Raw genomic sequence first — 19,117 nt, forward strand, 5'->3', positions numbered from 1 at the left:
TTTAAATAAGTGTAGTTATTACCATAATACAAAACAACGAATGGCATAGATATCTTTACCATACCTCAAAACTCAACACAGCACAATGTCACTTAAACAATTAAAGTTACATGACATCAATTGGTACATTGTTATACTATTTAAATCACGTAGATGAGTTGGTGGTGATGGCAGTCAAAGCTATACATTTTCACAGGCTTGTGAACTGACCTGAAAGTGATGCACAGGTTTTATTTTTGACTTTTCTTTTCCATTTGGAGAATGATGTGTCTTCCTGGGCATAGCTGTCCATCAATTGTTACCGTGCAAATGAATGCCATTATGATAAAGTATCGCTGTTGTTGTAATTTGATATGTTGTTAAAAATGAAAATGTATTTTTGCAAAGGAAATTCAGAAATGAGTGACCATACGTTTTAGTCTTAGTACTAACTAAGATAAGCCATTGTTTAAAGTTTGTTGTGTCTGATTCAATTTTTTAAAATTAATGCCAGAGGTTTACGTAATCTTGAAAATGAAATCTTAATTTTTATACTGTAAAGGTAAGGATGCAGATTTTTATTTTGCGCAGGAAACACATTCATTTAAAGAAGATGAAAAGTTTTGGAGAAGTCAATGGGGGAATGATATTTGGTTTTCCCATGGCAGCAACAGAGCAGCAGGGGTCGCAATACTCAAGGGGAAATTTAAAGGTCATGTTCTTAGCCATGAGAAATAATTCTGGAGGATTGGTAATAATGCAAGTAAGCAGTGATCAGTCATGTTATGTCTTGGTGAATTCATGCGTCACTAAAAAACAAACAACAAAATGCTGTGTTTTTGAAATATTGAATTAAAATACGTACAAATTAGGTATAAATTCACTGATGCTAAAATAATATGGGGTGGGCAATTTAGATTCGTAAATAATGAAATACTGGATAGATGGCCACCAAAACATGATGTTAATGCTGAAATAAGCAATGTATGCTTTAGTTTAGGAATAATATTTGGCGCTGTAACAATTCAAACCAAATCATCTATACATGGAGTAATAAAGATCGGTCCAAACAGTCAAGTATTGAATTTTTAATTTCAGACACACTGGAAGATTCAATTTAATCGGTTTCCATAGTCTTCAGTCTTGACGGATCATAAACGAATAGCAATTGACAAATGAACATGGTTCAAGCTTATTTAAAGCAGACAGAAGTTACTGGAAACTCAATAAGACACTTTTAGAAAATGAAACATTTAATTTGAAGGTAATAAAAATTGTTGACCAGTATTGGGCTCAGGCTAAAGTTATGAAAGTACTTTTTTTACTTGGAAAAAGAAAATGGAGAAATGTATAGACCATTAATAAATAATACAGTGCCAGAGGATTATAAAGCAGTATCCCAACATGTTGGTCAGTTTTATAAGGATTTCAAATTATTCTGTGATGAAAAAATACAATTGGAAGAAATTAAATGAGGTATTGGGAATGTAAAAGATAATTGGTCTCCAGGTAATGATGGACTTAGTACATTTTATACGTTTTTCAGAGATAAATTAGCCCCGTTTTTGCTTGCAGTATATACAGAATCAATAAATAGAGTTGCCAGACTAGTAAAGACAAGATTAATCTTACTCCAAAACCACAAAGATATTCTTCACTTAGACAACTAAAGGCCTATTAGTTTGTAAATAATGATGCCAAAGTATTTGCACGTACATTTGCTAAAAACTAAAGCAAGGGTCAGATGACATTATTGATAAAGAACAAACTAAATTCATTCCAGGACGACATTAGTATTAGTAATAATATTAGATTTATCCTACTGTAGATAATGAATACATTTTAACTTATAATATTTATTGATTTAATTTTTTTATTTGGCAAGTACTTTTTAAAGGCTGTTAAAACATTATATAAAGGATGCAAAAGTTCTGTAAAATTAGCACTAGGAACATCTAATAGATTTGAAAGTGGCAGAGGAATAAGACAGGGTTGTCCATTTTCCTCTATTTTTTTATTTGTATTAGCAACCCAAAATAATGGCTACTCATCTTAAGAAAGGACATTTTTTAAGGTATTACAACTATAAGGAGGGAATTTAAGTTGTGTCAATTTGCGGATGACAACAGCATTTTAAAATATACATGAAGTCCATAAAGCTATTAACTGTATAAATCAGTTCTCAGATGTATTAGGATTACAAATGAATCAGATTAAATACTTTTTTTTTTCTTTAGAAAAACTGTAATTTATCAGATATTTGTGGCGTTCCAATGAAAAATGCAGTGATTTATCTTGGAGTAATTATATGTAAAGATGAAAATACACGTAGTGAATTAAAGTTTGACCCAATAATTAGAAAAACTAACAATATATGATTCAACATGTGGTTACAAAGGGATATATCATTACAGGAAAGAATCCTTTTGTACAAAGCTGAAGGAAACTCCAGATCAGTTTATGTTTTCTTAGCACTTGATATACCCTCTAAAAGAACTAAAGTTTTGGACAAATTACTTTTTGATTTTATTTAGAAGAGGAAAGCCCATTACTTGAGAAAAGAGATTTTGTGCAATTCTAAAGATAATGGAGGCTTAGAGGCATTGAATTATGATACACTACATTTTAAAATGAATTGGATAACACAACACTTAAACAAGAATTTATTAAAAGTATTCAACATTATCTTTTTTTTTTAAGTCAGTTGGTGGTCTTGAATTCTTGTTAAAATTTAATTATTGATAAAATTCCAGTAAAACTTGCAAGATTTCGTTAGCAAGCTCTAATGGCATGGACATTGGCATATAAACATAAATTTTCCCTTAGAAGATATTATATTTAATAAGATTTTATATAAACAAATTCCTTTTTTTTTCAATGTATGGTTTCAGAATAACATATATTGGTTAGTCAGTTGATGAATGGTGATGGGGGTTTATTGTCAACTAAGCCTCAGACTATGCATTTTCTGAATCTGTAAAAAGATAATATTCTCTTAATATCCCCATTTACATATACACTTATACATATACCCCTGTGCTTGCCAATTGAAAGAGTGGAATGGGGAAGGGTTAGAAAAATCCTCTAAACAATGGGACACCACTGGAAGATTGTCATATGTTATCATACATCCTTCGACAAACCAGATGCAAGATTTATAATGCTGTTGTCACCTGAAATCATAAGTTTAGTGGGTTAAAGCCTAAGAGCCCTGGACTGTTTCACCAGAAGCAGCACACCTCACACCCCTCTCTTGGTGATTCCAGGTGGTCTCCATCTCAGTCATTTAACATTGCCGTTCCACAGTCTGTCCGCGATCGCTGTAGTGGACTGGCAAACTCAAGAACTGGGTCTTTTCCCCCGATGTGCCACCTCCAGAATTCGATTGCGTCGCTGTTCCCCATTCTGATCGCATTCTGGAGGCGGAACACTGGGAACAACTGGCCAGTCCACTTGCATCTACTTTATTACATTTGATGCGGCATGTTAGCAAATGTTTGACTTGTTTACATGATGGTAAATATGAACAAGATTAAATGTAACAAATAATTTTTTTGCAGCAGCAGCGGCTGCAGGTGTCCAGGACAAGATATTTGGGCTTATTTTTGAAAAAATTGGCGAGAGGTGAAGTGACCATTCTGTAATTTTTTTATGAATTAGGGTCAGAAATTTGAAAAACTTAGAAATCTGGAGTTCTTTAATAGTAGTGGGAATGGACCAGGAATAGATGGCTTCCACCTTCTCATTCATCTAGATGCCGTTGACAGTAATTTGGTAACCAGGGAACTGGATGGAGATTTGATGGAAAGTGCAGTTTTTTAGCTGGATTTTTGGATGTTGAGTTCATAGGAAGCACAGGAATTAGTGGAACAGATTGAGGTAGACCGGGGGAGACCTCTCTGAAAACAGTTATCATCACATTTCATTACTTCTCCGGTTGACCATTAGAAAATGGGATTGTGTCTTAAACATGTAATAGTCCGACCCTGAGAAGGGGACAGGGCTCACACAGAACTTGACATGTCTCCGGCCGATGGGTTTTCCTGTTATAGATTGGACTTTGTAAGAGGTTTTATATAAAGTATTTTCTTAAGCTGAAGCCTATTGCAGAAACTGGCCGAGATGAAGTTGCAGGCTGACCCAAAGTCAAGGAGAGCAGTGGCTAAGACACATTGTGACTCAGTAGTGATTAACACAGCAGTGGTGAGGAGTTAAACATTGAAAGAAGAGGGGAAAAAACACTCCACCGGACGTGGTGGACGTATGGGACATGTCTGTAAAACACGTCCAGCATTGCCACAATAGAGACAAAGACCAAGGGGTCAACTGCCATTGGTGTTTGACCGAGGACAAAAAGGTGTTATCCACCTGCATGGGCTCAGCTGTTGGTTCTGGAGTGCTGGTGTACTCGGGTTGGTGGAAAATTGACGTGGATTTTGGCCATCGTGGCCTTCCATACAGATTTGCACACAGTAGACCAGAGGTCCCCAACCACCGGGTCGCGACCCAGTACTGGGTCGTGGACAAGTTGCCACCGGGTCGCAAGAACGTCCCGAAAAAATGTGTATAATAGCCACGTAATAGCTTAATCGGGTATTTTGTACTGTAAGAGCCGACTTCAAATAACATCAATCATTTCCACTTTTGAACAGAGCCGCGCTCTCTCTCTTTTTCTCCGCCTCTCTCTCTCTCTACCAGCGCATCAGCGATCACATTGCTGTCATTAGAGTTTGAGCATACAGTACTTCTAAAACACAATCGATCAAAGAATTGCGGAGGTATGACTTTATGAAGCATTTGCAAATGTACGTCGCAATGTGTACATATGCGGAGACGTTCAAATGTGTGACACCGCAAATGACTGAAAAGTAATTATTTTATTCTTCTTTAAAACAACTTCAGAATTATCCATCGATCGTAGCACCATGATCAAAATAAACTATTAGGCTAATAATATTTTAACGGCTACACTTTTAACGTAGGTTTGAAAGGAACCTATAAACTTGTCAATCATCATTAATCATGGTAAACGTGAGTCTCCATGCCTCTGCGCCCAGCCGCAAGTCTTCTGGCATCTCTCCTCCTTCACTGCTTTTTGCTTCTCTTCTGTTACTTGGAATTGGGTCTCAAGCCCGACCAAGATTCAAGCTGCCTTCGAGAACAGCAAGCCAAGTTCGTTTAGGTTCCATTAATTATTAAGACTAAATGGGCAGGCAAACTAGTAAAAACAATGAAAGTAAAAAACAATCCGCCAAAATATAATTTTACACGTCTATAGAAAATATACTATAGCCGAAATAAAGCAATTATTTATTTTCCTAATGCATGGTTGTTATCTTTACTTCCGTTTAAAACGTAAATTTCGAAAAGGAGGATTTTCAGCATGTTTGAACAGCAACTCAGCGACCCCAACCCCCCCCCCCCCCCAATCTCACCCCCCCGTCCGCGAATTTTTTTTAAAGCTGAAACCGGTCCGTGGTGACAAAAAGGTTGGGGACCCCTGCAGTAGACCACATGAATCGATGCCTGCATTGTTGTGTTTGTACTATAATTTTTACAGAACACAAATAAAAGTCAGGACAACGATGGGCATTTCTTCTTTCGTTCTTTACTGCGCGTCAGAAACTCTGCAACACGTTACTTGTTATTCATTGCATCATGAACGGGCCAACCAGAACTTTACACAGAGTTCAACAACATCTAAATACACTACCAAAACCTTACACAGAGTTCAACAACATATAAATACACTACAGTTTCCTCCCCCCTTAGATAAGAAAATCTTAAACAAGTATTATCAATCAATTTTTTTTTCTCTCTGTTCTCTTTACAACAAAACATTTTATATACTAAACAAAAAGAAATGTATGCTACTGCATAGTTATGATGTCCTTTGTAAGGTTGTTCTTTATTATTTATAAATCAAGACGGTTTGGTGGTTTCCTTATTCTGGTAGGATAACGTTTCTCTTCAGAAATTGAAGTTGATGTTTGTGGTGCTTCACTGAAAGATGTAGTGACATCTTGAGGTGTTGTTATATCACTTCCACCTGCAGCAGGATTAACAGTGGTGAATGGAACACTCACAGGAGCACTGTCCAGAGGAACAGCCGATCTTCTTAACTGATCAATGTGACGTCGCCAGACAGTATCTGGTGCAATATCAACAGTATATGAGAGTGGTCCTGTTCTTTCTTTAACCTTTGCAGGCGTCCATTTGTGATCTCCTCTATAATTTCTAGCAAGCACACTCTCTCCAATTTCCAACTCTCTTGTTTCTCCACCTCCTTGTGACTGTTTCATCTGCTTATCCTGTACAGCTCTCCTCAGATTGGGTTTCAGCAAGTCCAGCCTTGAGCGTAAAGGTCTACCAAGGAACAACATAGCGGGTGTTCGATTTGTAGTGACATGAGTCGCATTGCGATATGCAAACAAGAAATTATGTGACTTCTGGTTTAGTGTAAGCCGTTCATCTGTCATGGCTCGCAGACCATTCTTCAAGCTTTGCACAAACCTTTCAGCTAAGCCATTGGTGGCTGGGTGGTAGGGTGCTGAGGTCACATGCTTGATTCCATTGTTCTTTAGAAAGATCTGAAACTCCTCAGATATAAACTGGGGCCCATTGTCACTCACTAGCTGTTCTGGTACACCAGTTCTTGCAAAGAGTTCTCTGAGAACCGTCACAGTTTGAGCAGCTGTTGTGGAGGCCATGCTGAACACCTCTGGCCATTTTGAGCAAGCATCCACCACGACCAGAAATGTGGTGCCCATGAATGGACCCGCAAAATCGACATGAATCCGTTGCCATGGTAATGCAGGCCACTCCCATGGATGTAGTGGTGCAGTTTTTGGCATCTTTTGCACATGTTGACATCCAGAGCACTGCATGGCGAGCTGTTCAATCTGCTGATCTATACCAGGCCACCATACAAAGCTTCTGGCGAGTGACTTCATCTTTACCACTCCAAGATGTCCCACATGAAGCTCCTTCAAGACTTGGGTTTGCAGCTTAGGTGGTACAACAACTCTGAGTCCCCACATAACACAACCACCATCCAGAGTTAGTTCTTCACGGCGTTGACAGAACTGCTTGAACTGGATCTTTTTATCTGCAGTCCAACCAGACTGTATGGCTGTATATACTTGGGACAATGCGGGGTCTCTCCTGGTCTCTCTTCGAATCATTTCGTCTGTGACAGGGGAACTTTCAAGCTGAGTCAATGTAAACACATCCAAGGGTATGTTTTCGGTCACTGAGTTTTTATCAGGTCCATCCGATGGAAGATGTGATAGTCCATCAGCATTTGCATGTCTGTGTGTTCTTTTAAACTCAATCTGGTATCTGTGTCCTCCCAGGAACAACGCCCATATCTGCATTCGTGCTGCAGCTGTCAGTGGAACTCCTTTCTGTAGACTGAAGATGGAAACCAAAGGCTGATGGTCTGTAACCAGTGTAAATTTGTTTCCATACAGATATTGATTGAATCGTTTCACACCCCATACCAGGCTCAAAGCCTCTCTGTCAATCTGTGCGTAATTCTTTTCGGCAGCATTGAGGGAGCGTGATCCAAATGCTATGGGACGCTCCGTTCCATCATCCATTACATGTGAAAGCACTGCTCCGATGCCATATGGAGAAGCATCACACGCCAACCTTAGTGGTTTATGTGGGTCGAAGTGGGTCAGAACTGTATCTGACATCACCAGTTTCTTTGCTTCCTGAAAAGCTTGCATGCACTGTTTTGTCCATGTCCATTTCTTTCCTGCTTGTAACAGGGCATTCAGAGGGTGCAGTACAGTGGCTAGATTTGGCAAAAACCTGTTGTAGTAATTGACAAATCCAAGAAAGGACCTCAATTGTGAGACATTTTCTGGCTGAGGGGCCTCTGCGACTGCTCTTAGCTTATCGTGACATTTGTGCAGACCGTTTACATCGATTTTGTGTCCACAATATGTGACGGTTTCTTTGAAAAATTCACACTTGTCACGTCTTGCACGCAGTCCATACTCTTCCAGCCTCTTTAAGACCTGTGCTAAGTTTTCCAGATGACTGCTGTCACTCTCACCCGTGACGATGATGTCATCAAGGTAACACTGGGTACTGGGGCATCCCTGAAGTACCTGATCCATAGCTCTTTGCCATATAGCTGGTGCTGAGGCAACACCAAAAACAAGTCTGTTATAACGATATAGGCCCTTGTGGGTATTAATAGTCAAGAAGACTTTTGAGTCCTCCTCTATTTCCATTTGCAAATAGGCTTCGGCAAGGTCTATTTTGCTAAAGAGCTGTCCTCCTGAAAGTGAAGCAAAAATATCCTCTATTCTCGGTAGTGGATATTGTTCCACCTGCAATTCAGGGTTAATGGAGACTTTAAAATCCCCACACAGTCTTACAGTTCCATCCTTTTTGGCAACAGGAACAACTGGGGTTGCCCATGGACTCCAGTCAACCTTGGAAAGTATTCCTTCAGCTTCCAACCGATCCAGCTCAGTTTCAACTTTCTGGCGAATAGGATAGGGAACAGGACGTGCCTTATGGAACTTTGGTACTGCATCCTTATTCAGCGTTATTTTTCCTTTTATATGCTTTAGAGTTCCAATGCCAGACTGAAACACTGCAGCAGCCCCAGCCAGTACTTCTTCCAGTTTCTTTTTAGTGCACAGTGACTCTGGAACTGTAATTTGCAGACTTTTTATGGATTTCCAGTCCAACTGCATCTTTCTTAACCAGTCACGTCCCCAAAGTGCTGGTCCATCTGTTGGTACTATGTACAGATCTAATTCACTCTGTTGATCATTGTACTTTACTGTCACAGGCATTATTCCTAGAGGAATTATGGGCTCACATGTATATGTTTTCAGTTTGACAGGCGACGGTTTTAATTTATTGAACTTGAAATGTTCTTTAAACTCATGCTGTGACATCACTGATACAGCAGAGCCTGTGTCCAGTTCCATTCTGATTGTTTGTCCATTCACTTGTGGTGTAAGCCAGATTGCTTGTTTCAAGTCACTTTTCAGACTGTAGATTTCTAAATTTGCCAACCCTGTTTCACTTTCTTCATCAGAGATCTGTCCGACAACATGCAAATTTTTACTTTTCTTTTTCTGAGCTTTGTATTGCCTCTCTCTCTCTTTGTGCAGTACATCTGATCGACATGCTCTTTGTATGTGTCCAATTTTGTTGCACTTTCTGCTAGTGGTGCAACGGATCGCAGTTGATCCGTGATCCGTACGGATCACGACCCACGGTTCGGCTCGCATGTGATTCGCGGATTAATACGCAAATTTAAATAGGGAAAGTTTATAATATGTAAGTGTTATAAAGGTTTGCAAATGTTAACATTCAAGTGATTTTAAACAGTTTAACTGCAAAACGGCGCTAAAGTGATCAGTTTACTTTACGCACAAACGCACGCGTGCGGTTGAATGCGTCCGGTCCAGCTCGAGTAAGACGTAATCATCCTTCAAAGATCAGAACTCTTGATGTTTACATTTCAGAGAGTTGCGCTACTCTCTCTCATACTGTAGTGTATTAAAATACATTTGGCTAATAGAGCAATGAAAAACAACGTAACGTTTTTATGTGGGACGACTGTAATGCTGCGCCGTCTGTAATTCACCCTTTGTCTGTGTCTGTGCGCTCGTTTAAGGGGACTCGGTAGTGCACAAACAGAGAGATGCAGTCTGTGCACATTTGGTCTTAAAGAGACAGTAAGCTCAATTGACCTCCTTAAGTCTGTGTCATTAATGTTTATCAAACAACCCAAGACAAAGAGAAAATCACTTCTGAAGCTTTAAAAAAATAATAATTACATTTAATTAATACAATAAATGCAGTGTTATTATTCATTTGATTTCTGTAACTAATGATTTTAGACCTTACTTAATGTGCAACCTTATTCTTTTTATAAATGTTTGTAATTTCTTGATTTGTTATTAGAATTTTCCCATACTTTTTTTTTGCTGATCCGAAAAATGATCCGATCCGTGCCTCAAAATACGTAATGTGATCCGAACCGTGAGTTTTGTGACCCGTTGCACCCCTACTTTCTGCACGTTTCAGTTTTAAATCTGCACTGGTTTGCTTTGTGCCCACCTCTGTCACAGCGGTAACACAGTTCAACTCTTTGCATTGGTTGTTTAGGTTTATACACAGTGCTCACCTTGTTCACAGACATTTTCACTCCAGATCGCAGCTCCATAGCGTCTCTGGCAGCCGTTTCCATAGCGACAGCAATTTCAACCGCACGTTTAAACGTTAAATCCGCCTCTGTGAGCAGTCTCTTCTGTGTACTCTCTTGTGAAATGCCACAGACTAAACGATCTCTCAACGCATCATTTAGTCCATCCCCAAACTGACAGTGTTCTTGTCACCACCAGGGGCTGGCTATTTTGTACTAAAGCCACGCCCCTTTTCAACTCCCACCTCGAGGAGGTCCCCAAAGCCAACCCAATGACCAGACAAACACGGGAACAGGTAAGTAAAATTTAAAACAAGCTTTATTTGGTTTAAATATTTAAAAGAACTGGGAATTGGGGAAAGGGGAAATTAAAACTAATAGGTCTCTTCTCCTCCCTCCAGGGAGACTGCAGCCACGGCAGACAGGCAAGGGCAACAGGGGTGCCAACCACCATAAGCCGGGGGAGAAGGGAAACGTCAGGCTCCGGCCTGGACCCTGCTAACCGTGGCGCCCTCCTTCTTCCGTCCTGGAGGCAGAATAATTTCGGTGTGACTGGTAAGGAGGATCTCCACTGTCGGTATACCTTTCCTCGAGTCGGCAGGGGGTCTTCGCCCCACGTGCCCCACAGATAGTCACTGCGACACAAAAGCACTGTTAGCTTGAACTTGGGGTGTTTCTCACCGGCTCTGCTGCTTACAACTCTCTGGGTAGGTATCACGTTACACAGTCTGTTCTCCAATTGTTTCTCCTTGCTCTCCACAGGCGGCCACTAGGACACAAAGACACTGTTACTTGGACTTCGGGTATTTCTCACCGGCTCTGCTGCTTACAGCTTTCTGGGTAGGTATCACGTTCACAGTCCGTTCTTCAATTATTCGCTCTCGTTCTGCTCTCTCTCCACAGGTGGCCGCTAGGACACAAAGACACTGTTACTGAGACTTCGAGTATTTCTCACCGGCTCTGCGGTTTACAGCTTTCTGGGTAGGTATCACGTTCACAGTCTGTTCTTCAATTATTCACTCTCGTTCTGCTCTCTCTCCACAGGTAGCCACTAGGACACAAAGATACTGTTACTGAGACTTCGAGTATTTCTCACCGGCTCTGCTGTTTACAGCTTTCTGGGTAGGTATCACGTTCACAGTCTGTTCTTCAATTATTCACTCTCGTTCTGCTCTCTCTCCACAGGTGGCCGCTAGGACACAAAGACACTGTTACTGAGACTTCGAGTATTTCTCACCGGCTCTGCTGTTTACAGCTTTCTGGGTAGGTATCACGTTCACAGTCTGTTCTTCAATCATTCACTCTCGTTCTGCTCTCTCTCCACAGGTGGCCGCTAGGACACAAAGACACTGTTACTGAGACTTCGAGTATTTCTCACCGGCTCTGCTGTTTACAGCTTTCTGGGTAGGTATGGTTCTCCTCCGTAGGTCAGCAGAGGGGCGAAGGTCACACACCACCTCACCGGGTCGAGCGCTGCCCTATCTCCAATGCCCATAGGCCGATCGATTCCTAGACGGGGGCGCCCTTTTCGTAGAGACCACGGGGCGGCGGACCCTTTCGCCTCTGACTCTGCGACAAAACAGACACAGGTAAGTTTACACCACGAATGTTTCCAATGGTTTACTCACGGTCACGGACAGCTCTTGGTCTGCGTCCCTTCGTACTCCGAACAGCACACTACATATGGTAACAGTAATTTCTGAGGTCGTTGGCCTCTCCGTCCTCTGCCCAGTAGAAGAAAATGGATGGTGCGGGGCTTCGTCTACAAGACACACAGCAACCCACAGCAAATACACAGCACCACTCCAACGTGAAAAGATTTATTACACAGTCTCACTCACCACACTATAAGTGCACCACAACAAGGGAAGCGCCCGGTGTCCTCCACTGCGCTTGGGCTACGATAGGGGCGATGGAAAATACGACCACAATAAAGTCTCGTAGCAGTGGCTGTTTGAATTTGTACTTCTAACGGCTCGCCCACCACACTTTTGTAGGGGTAGGGCCGCCCTCCTTCTCCTGGAGGTTTCCAATGGTTACACAAGTTAATTTTTGCAAGTTACTCCACACCAAAAGGGTATACTCACGGTGAATAGCCTTTGTTTACGTTGTGCCAGAAGGTCAATTTTCTTCCTGCTTTACTCCTTCAGTGTTGGTTAGAACAAAGTTCCTTTCTACCCATAGGATTTTCCTGTTTACTCCAGCAGGTCCACAATAAAGACTACAACGAGAGAGAGAGAGAGAAACACAGACAGCCACCACGTCCAAACAATGAGCACAGCTCCGTTTCTCAGCACACACTACGCACCGTCAGCACAATGCTCTCTTCGGGGTGCTCCTTTTCTCCACCCACGTATCGCCTTTCTTTCACCCCAGGCAGCTCCTGTCTTCTTTCCGCGCGCTCCAAGCGCAGCCCGGATCAACAGAGCCTGCGGGCTCTTCAAAAGGTACGTCGTTCTTTTTCTGCATTAAGCAGAGGAGCTTTCCCCGTGTCAATCCCCCTCTCGTGCCCGAACTCCCGAACTGTCCTTTAACTGTGCTTTAAATACTCCTTCATGTACTCTAGTTGTCCAATTGCCCGGCGATCTCTTTAACTAGGCACAGCTGTGCTCAATCGGCTGATTACAGCCTTCGCGAGGCTGCCGGATGTCCGGTGTTTCCGTTCTTCGGTCTGGGCGGAAACATCCGGGCGGAACCAAAGTTTCCCGACTTTTGGTTCCGCCCAAAAGATCGTCACCTTGTGACATCCTCCCCCGCCAATCCGTTCTCGTCCCGAGAACGCGTTGTTTAGGGACTGATAGGGTGTTGATGGGAGCTTTTCTTTAAAAAAACGTGGTAGGCCATTGGGGGACCTTGGTCTCAACCCGAGGTGCCCTGCCGACTACGCCAAATCTGTCACAGGTAGGGGTGGACCCAGGTGTAAATAAGGTCACGCCCCTTTCTCCACCTCGAGGAGATTCCCAAAGCCACCCCAATGACCAGACACACAAGGTAAGCATAAAATTAAAATATCCTTTATTAAATTACTTAAAAATATTAAATAGGGAAGGGGAAAAGGGGAACTTAAAATAATGGCCACTCTAGGCTCTCCTCCACCACCACTGTATCTTCACACAGTCCATGCTCCTCATGTTCATTCTCGTTTTCCTTTCTCTCCACAGGTGGCCGCTAGGACACAAAGACACTGTTACTGAGACTTCGAGTATTTCTCACCGGCTCTGCTGTTTACAGCTTTCTGGGTAGGTATCACGTTCACAGTCTGTTCTTCAATCATTCACTCTCGTTCTGCTCTCTCTCCACAGGTGGCCGCTAGGACACAAAGACACTGTTACTGAGACTTCGAGTATTTCTCACCGGCTCTGCTGTTTACAGCTTTCTGGGTAGGTATGGTTCTCCTCCGTAGGTCAGCAGAGGGGCGAAGGTCACACACCACCTCACCGGGTCGAGCGCTGCCCTATCTCCAATGCCCATAGGCCGATCGATTCCTAGACGGGGGCGCCCTTTTCGTAGAGACCACGGGGCGGCGGACCCTTTCGCCTCTGACTCTGCGACAAAACAGACACAGGTAAGTTTACACCACGAATGTTTCCAATGGTTTACTCACGGTCACGGACAGCTCTTGGTCTGCGTCCCTTCGTACTCCGAACAGCACACTACATATGGTAACAGTAATTTCTGAGGTCGTTGGCCTCTCCGTCCTCTGCCCAGTAGAAGAAAATGGATGGTGCGGGGCTTCGTCTACAAGACACACAGCAACCCACAGCAAATACACAGCACCACTCCAACGTGAAAAGATTTATTACACAGTCTCACTCACCACACTATAAGTGCACCACAACAAGGGAAGCGCCCGGTGTCCTCCACTGCGCTTGGGCTACGATAGGGGCGATGGAAAATACGACCACAATAAAGTCTTGTAGCAGTGGCTGTTTGAATTTGTACTTCTAACGGCTCGCCCACCACACTATTGTAGGGGTAGGGCCGCCCTCCTTCTCCTGGAGGTTTCCAATGGTTACACAAGTTAATTTTTGCAAGTTACTCCACACCAAAAGGGTATACTCACGGTGAATAGCCTTTGTTTACGTTGTGCCAGAAGGTCAATTTTCTTCCTGCTTTACTCCTTCAGTGTTGGTTAGAACAAAGTTCCTTTCTACCCATAGGATTTTCCTGTTTACTCCAGCAGGTCCACAATAAAGACTACAACGAGAGAGAGAGAGAGAAACACAGACAGCCACCACGTCCAAACAATGAGCACAGCTCCGTTTCTCAGCACACACTACGCACCGTCAGCACAATGCTCTCTTCGGGGTGCTCCTTTTCTCCACCCACGTATCGCCTTTCTTTCACCCCAGGCAGCTCCTGTCTTCTTTCCGCGCGCTCCAAGCGCAGCCCGGATCAACAGAGCCTGCGGGCTCTTCAAAAGGTACGTCGTTCTTTTTCTGCATTAAGCAGAGGAGCTTTCCCCGTGTCAATCCCCCTCTCGTGCCCGAACTCCCGAACTGTCCTTTAACTGTGCTTTAAATACTCCTTCATGTACTCTAGTTGTCCAATTGCCCGGCGATCTCTTTAACTAGGCACAGCTGTGCTCAATCGGCTGATTACAGCCTTCGCGAGGCTGCCGGATGTCCGGTGTTTCCGTTCTTCGGTCTGGGCGGAAACATCCGGGCGGAACCAAAGTTTCCCGACTTTTGGTTCCGCCCAAAAGATCGTCACCTTGTGACATCCTGACAACTTTTTTAACGCAGCTACATAAGCTGCAATTGACTCTCCGTCGTTCTGATTCCTTTTATGAAATCTGAAACGCTCAGCAATGAGCAGCGGTTTTGGCGCTAGGTGCTCTTGCATTACCTTTACAATGTTGTCAAAACTCAGATCAGCCGGTTTTGCGGGAGCAGTGAGGCTTCTCAGCAGTGCATACGCTTTACTTCCTATCGCACTCAACAACACTGACACTCGCTTGTCGTCATCGATGCTGTTCGCTTTGAAATACTGCTCGATTTGTTCACAGTACATCGTCCAGTCATCCGTACCGCTGTCAAATGGGTCGATCTTTCCAATGTATCCAGCCATTTTGTCTTGTTTTTGCTCTTATTTACTGTTTTTGCACTGAATTTACCCCTCTGTGCCCGGGTTTCGTCACGCTTCTCCCAGAAAAAAAAATGCCCATCCGAAAAAAAACTTGGAGACAGCGTTTTCATATCATATCCAAAAATAAATCCTCGTCGCCAACTGTTGTGTTTGTACTATAATTTTTACAGAACACAAATAAAAGTCAGGACAACGATGGGCCTTTCTTCTTTCGTTCTTTACTACAGCTAGAGTATGGATCAGAGAGCATAGTCATGGATGGTCGAACGTCCTTGTTTAAGATAAAAGAGTTGATCACTGATAGTTGAACCCCCTTTTCTAGACATCCAAAAACTTCACGGAAGTGCAAGATGAAACGTTTGAGTGATTGTGTTGCTGGTTCTTTCTGCTGACACAGAGATTCGGCCCAATGGAGCACTCGACCTGATGAAAGACGAAATAAGAGAGATTTAAGCTCTTTCTGTGGGGAATTCGGGTTGAGGATATTCCAGAAAGCAGGTATAGTCTAAAACAGTGGTCTCAAACTCCCGGCCCGCGGGCCATTTGCGGCCCGCCCTCCCCCTATTTGCGGCCCGCGGCACCTTTCAACATTATAACATAATCTGGCCCGCAGAAAGATTTTTATTCACTTTGTTAAATATTCGTCTGATTTTTAATTTAAACGTTTAATGGTTCGTTCACATGTCGCGTCTAACAATGTGTGTTAAGGCGTTTCTTACTTTCTAAAGTGCTCTGACGTTGCGCTCCGTACGGGTGGCGTCACCCGTTGCTACGCAGCCATGAGCCGCGCGCGCCCTCCGTGATTGCGATGAGAACGGAATGCGTGATCGGATTTTAATTCCTCATCTGAACCTCGCGTCAATCATATCATTGTCACAATGCGATCAGTTAATCTGGTCGGGACTTTGTGTTTGTCCAGAGAAGATTTGTTATTTCCGGGTGGATTCTCAGCTCAGAGAAGAGCTGCGGTGGAGTTCACATCAACAAGTCACTTTTTATGGAGACACCGCATGGCAGAGCCATAGATGTAATGCAGTATTAAAGTACAGATAAGAAAAAGAACCATCAAAGTGCCCAGGTTAAGAAAAGAGGAAAGATGTGGAGAAACGTAGCCTACAGAAGATAAAAGTATGTATACTGCTATATATAATGAAGTATAATATATTATAGCTTGCTATGCAATTACACATAGAGCAGTATTATATTTGTTTTCTGTTTAACTAGCTTATGTAACATTGACTACTCATTCAAAAGTTTTAGGATCACTTTCACTTTTTAATATTTTTCCACATATAATAACAAATTCATTAAAACTGTGGAATATCAAAGATGGAACTTCTGAAGTCAATACTATGACTGAAAACAATCCAAAATAAATCAAAACACTGATGGTAATATTTTTATAATAGTTTATAAATGTATACAGAAATTTAATTTGTTAGATAAGTGCAAGGTTTTAATAGGCCTTACTTATTAAAGATAAGGTTAAGAAATGATTTACTTTTATAAAATAATGTATATTTAAAAGATAAAACCCCCTGATTATATATATTTTCAAGTATTATTATTATTATTATTATTATACATTAAATAATAGAATTGAAACAGTACATTTACCAAAAAATTTTACTTTTTTGAACATTAAAATAAGTCTGCGGCCCTCCGATGAAATGTCAATCTCAGAAATGGCCCCAAGCCAGTTTGAGTTTGAGACCCCTGGTCTAAAACAAGTCTAAAACAGGCTAAAATCAGGTTAAGTGACCATAGCAGCTTACAACGTGAGAAGGCTTCCCCCGAGCAGCAAACATCAGAGATTGTCACTTTTAAAGAGTTACTTTTTTACAGCATGGCTGTTCCCCCAGTCTGTCTCAAGCGCTCTATTTGTTTGGAATAGTTTTCCTACCATTTCACTTTGTGAACATCAATAAAAATTACAGACTGGTATCTCTTGAGCGACGGGTGTAGGGCTGTGAAAATTGATCGTGCAACTGAGAAGACTGGCAGATATTACTGTTGGTCATTTCCTAGTTACTGTACTGGTGCGCGCTCCGCCACTGACCTCGAAGATGGGTTTAAGATGGGTTTAAGATGGGACGTGGTAGTGGCGAATGTGTAGTTAATTTTTAATAGGAGATATGCGTAGGGCAACATGGGCGGATTTAAAGGTAGAGCAGATGCTTGTGATAAAAACAAAGATTTTTATAGATAAAATTTTTGCACTAATGTAAAAAGCACAAACAGTCAAATCCCTGTCTTTTTGAGCTATAGTAAACAGAGTTGTTTTGAATAACACACTGGATAAAGGGACACGCATGTCACGAGCATTACATTGCTGCCTACTGTTGATGTGATTTAAAGAAAACAACGTGTTTCTCCATGTGTGCACTACTGAGTGCACTTAAAGGAGTAGTCCACTGTAAGAATTTATAGTCAGCCTTGACAAAGATTCCACTCCAATTTAGATGTTGAAACAAGCTCATCCCTCTAAAAGGCTTGATAATCATAAAAGGTAATCTCAGTTCAAGCATTACAATTATATAACCTGAAGTAATACTTTCTTACTAGTAGTATGGGAGCAAATGTGAGACTTCTCGAACCAACACAGATCAAAGAGGGTTCATGATAATAAAAGACATCTATCCATTATCTGACCACTTGGTTGAGCACACAGTTGGGTACTAAGATAGCCTGATCATACAAATCCCAGGACCCATTTAGGCACAGTGGGAGACATAGGGGTCATTTGTAGTATTAGTCTTAATTTACATTTAAAGGGATACTTCATTAGCATTAGGGGTGGGAAAACAGGTTTGAAACTATAAAGTATTAAGACTGACTTTGCTCAGGGTTCACTCCAACTCCGATGAACCCAGAGTGCTTCATGTACTTTGCTACTGCTTCAATTGAATAAACGACTTTTTGATTGAGACCTTCAACGTCATCATTTTTTTTTTACAATTGGCGAGCCAACCAGCGAGGGATTTCCGGAAAAAAAGCGGGGAAAGGTAAGAAAGGTGGACTTTTCTTCTTTAATGCTGTTTTTGTTTTAGGGAACCCCCTCGTTTAAAAAAAATCTAGAAAAGAAAATTGTAAGGAGAGGAAGGAATTTAGTTTGTTTAATTTAGCAGGAGGAGTTCTTAAGCCTATTCTATACAATTCTGTTTAAGATTCTAACGAAACTGAATTAACCCGACGCAGTGTGGTAGCAGAGTTGTATTAGAATTTTTGTTTCTAACGTAATTGAAGCAAAGTGTTTAAGTTTGTGTGTTTCTTAAGTAACTGAAACATGGGGTTGTGTTGTTATAATTTCTGTTAAGATTCTAAAGTAACTGAATCAACCCGACGTAGTGTGGTGGCAGAATTATAACAAAAGAGTTTCTAAAGTAACTGAAACATCTTGTAGTGAGAGCCCGACGAACTGTGGCTTTGTGAAGTTTAAAACTAAAAACCCGAAGCAGTGTGGTTTTGCTTGATGTAGTAGAGTTTTAAACGTGATATATAGTGTTGTAAGCCCGAAGTACTGTGGCTAGATAGTTTAAGATATAACACAAAAGCCCGACGTATTGTGGTTTTGTCCGACGTACTGTGACAGTGTTGCATTTTAATCTATTTGTGGGTATTGGTGAAGCAGAGTTTGAGGCCCAAAGGAGTGTGGCCTCCAAAGTAGTGAGACTTTCAAGTTAAAAGAAACTTGGTTTGGAATTGTTATAATCTCTGTTAAGATTCTAAAGGAATTGAATTAGTGAACATAGTGTGGTGGCAGAATTATAACAAATAAGTTCCTAAAGTAACTGAAATTGTTGTGTAGAGAGCCCAACGCACCGTGGCTCTGTGAAGTTTAAAACAAAAACCTTAACCAGTGGGGGT

The sequence above is a fragment of the Paramisgurnus dabryanus genome, chromosome 15 (genome assembly GCF_030506205.2).
Source record: "Paramisgurnus dabryanus chromosome 15, PD_genome_1.1, whole genome shotgun sequence".
NCBI lineage: Eukaryota > Metazoa > Chordata > Actinopteri > Cypriniformes > Cobitidae > Paramisgurnus > Paramisgurnus dabryanus.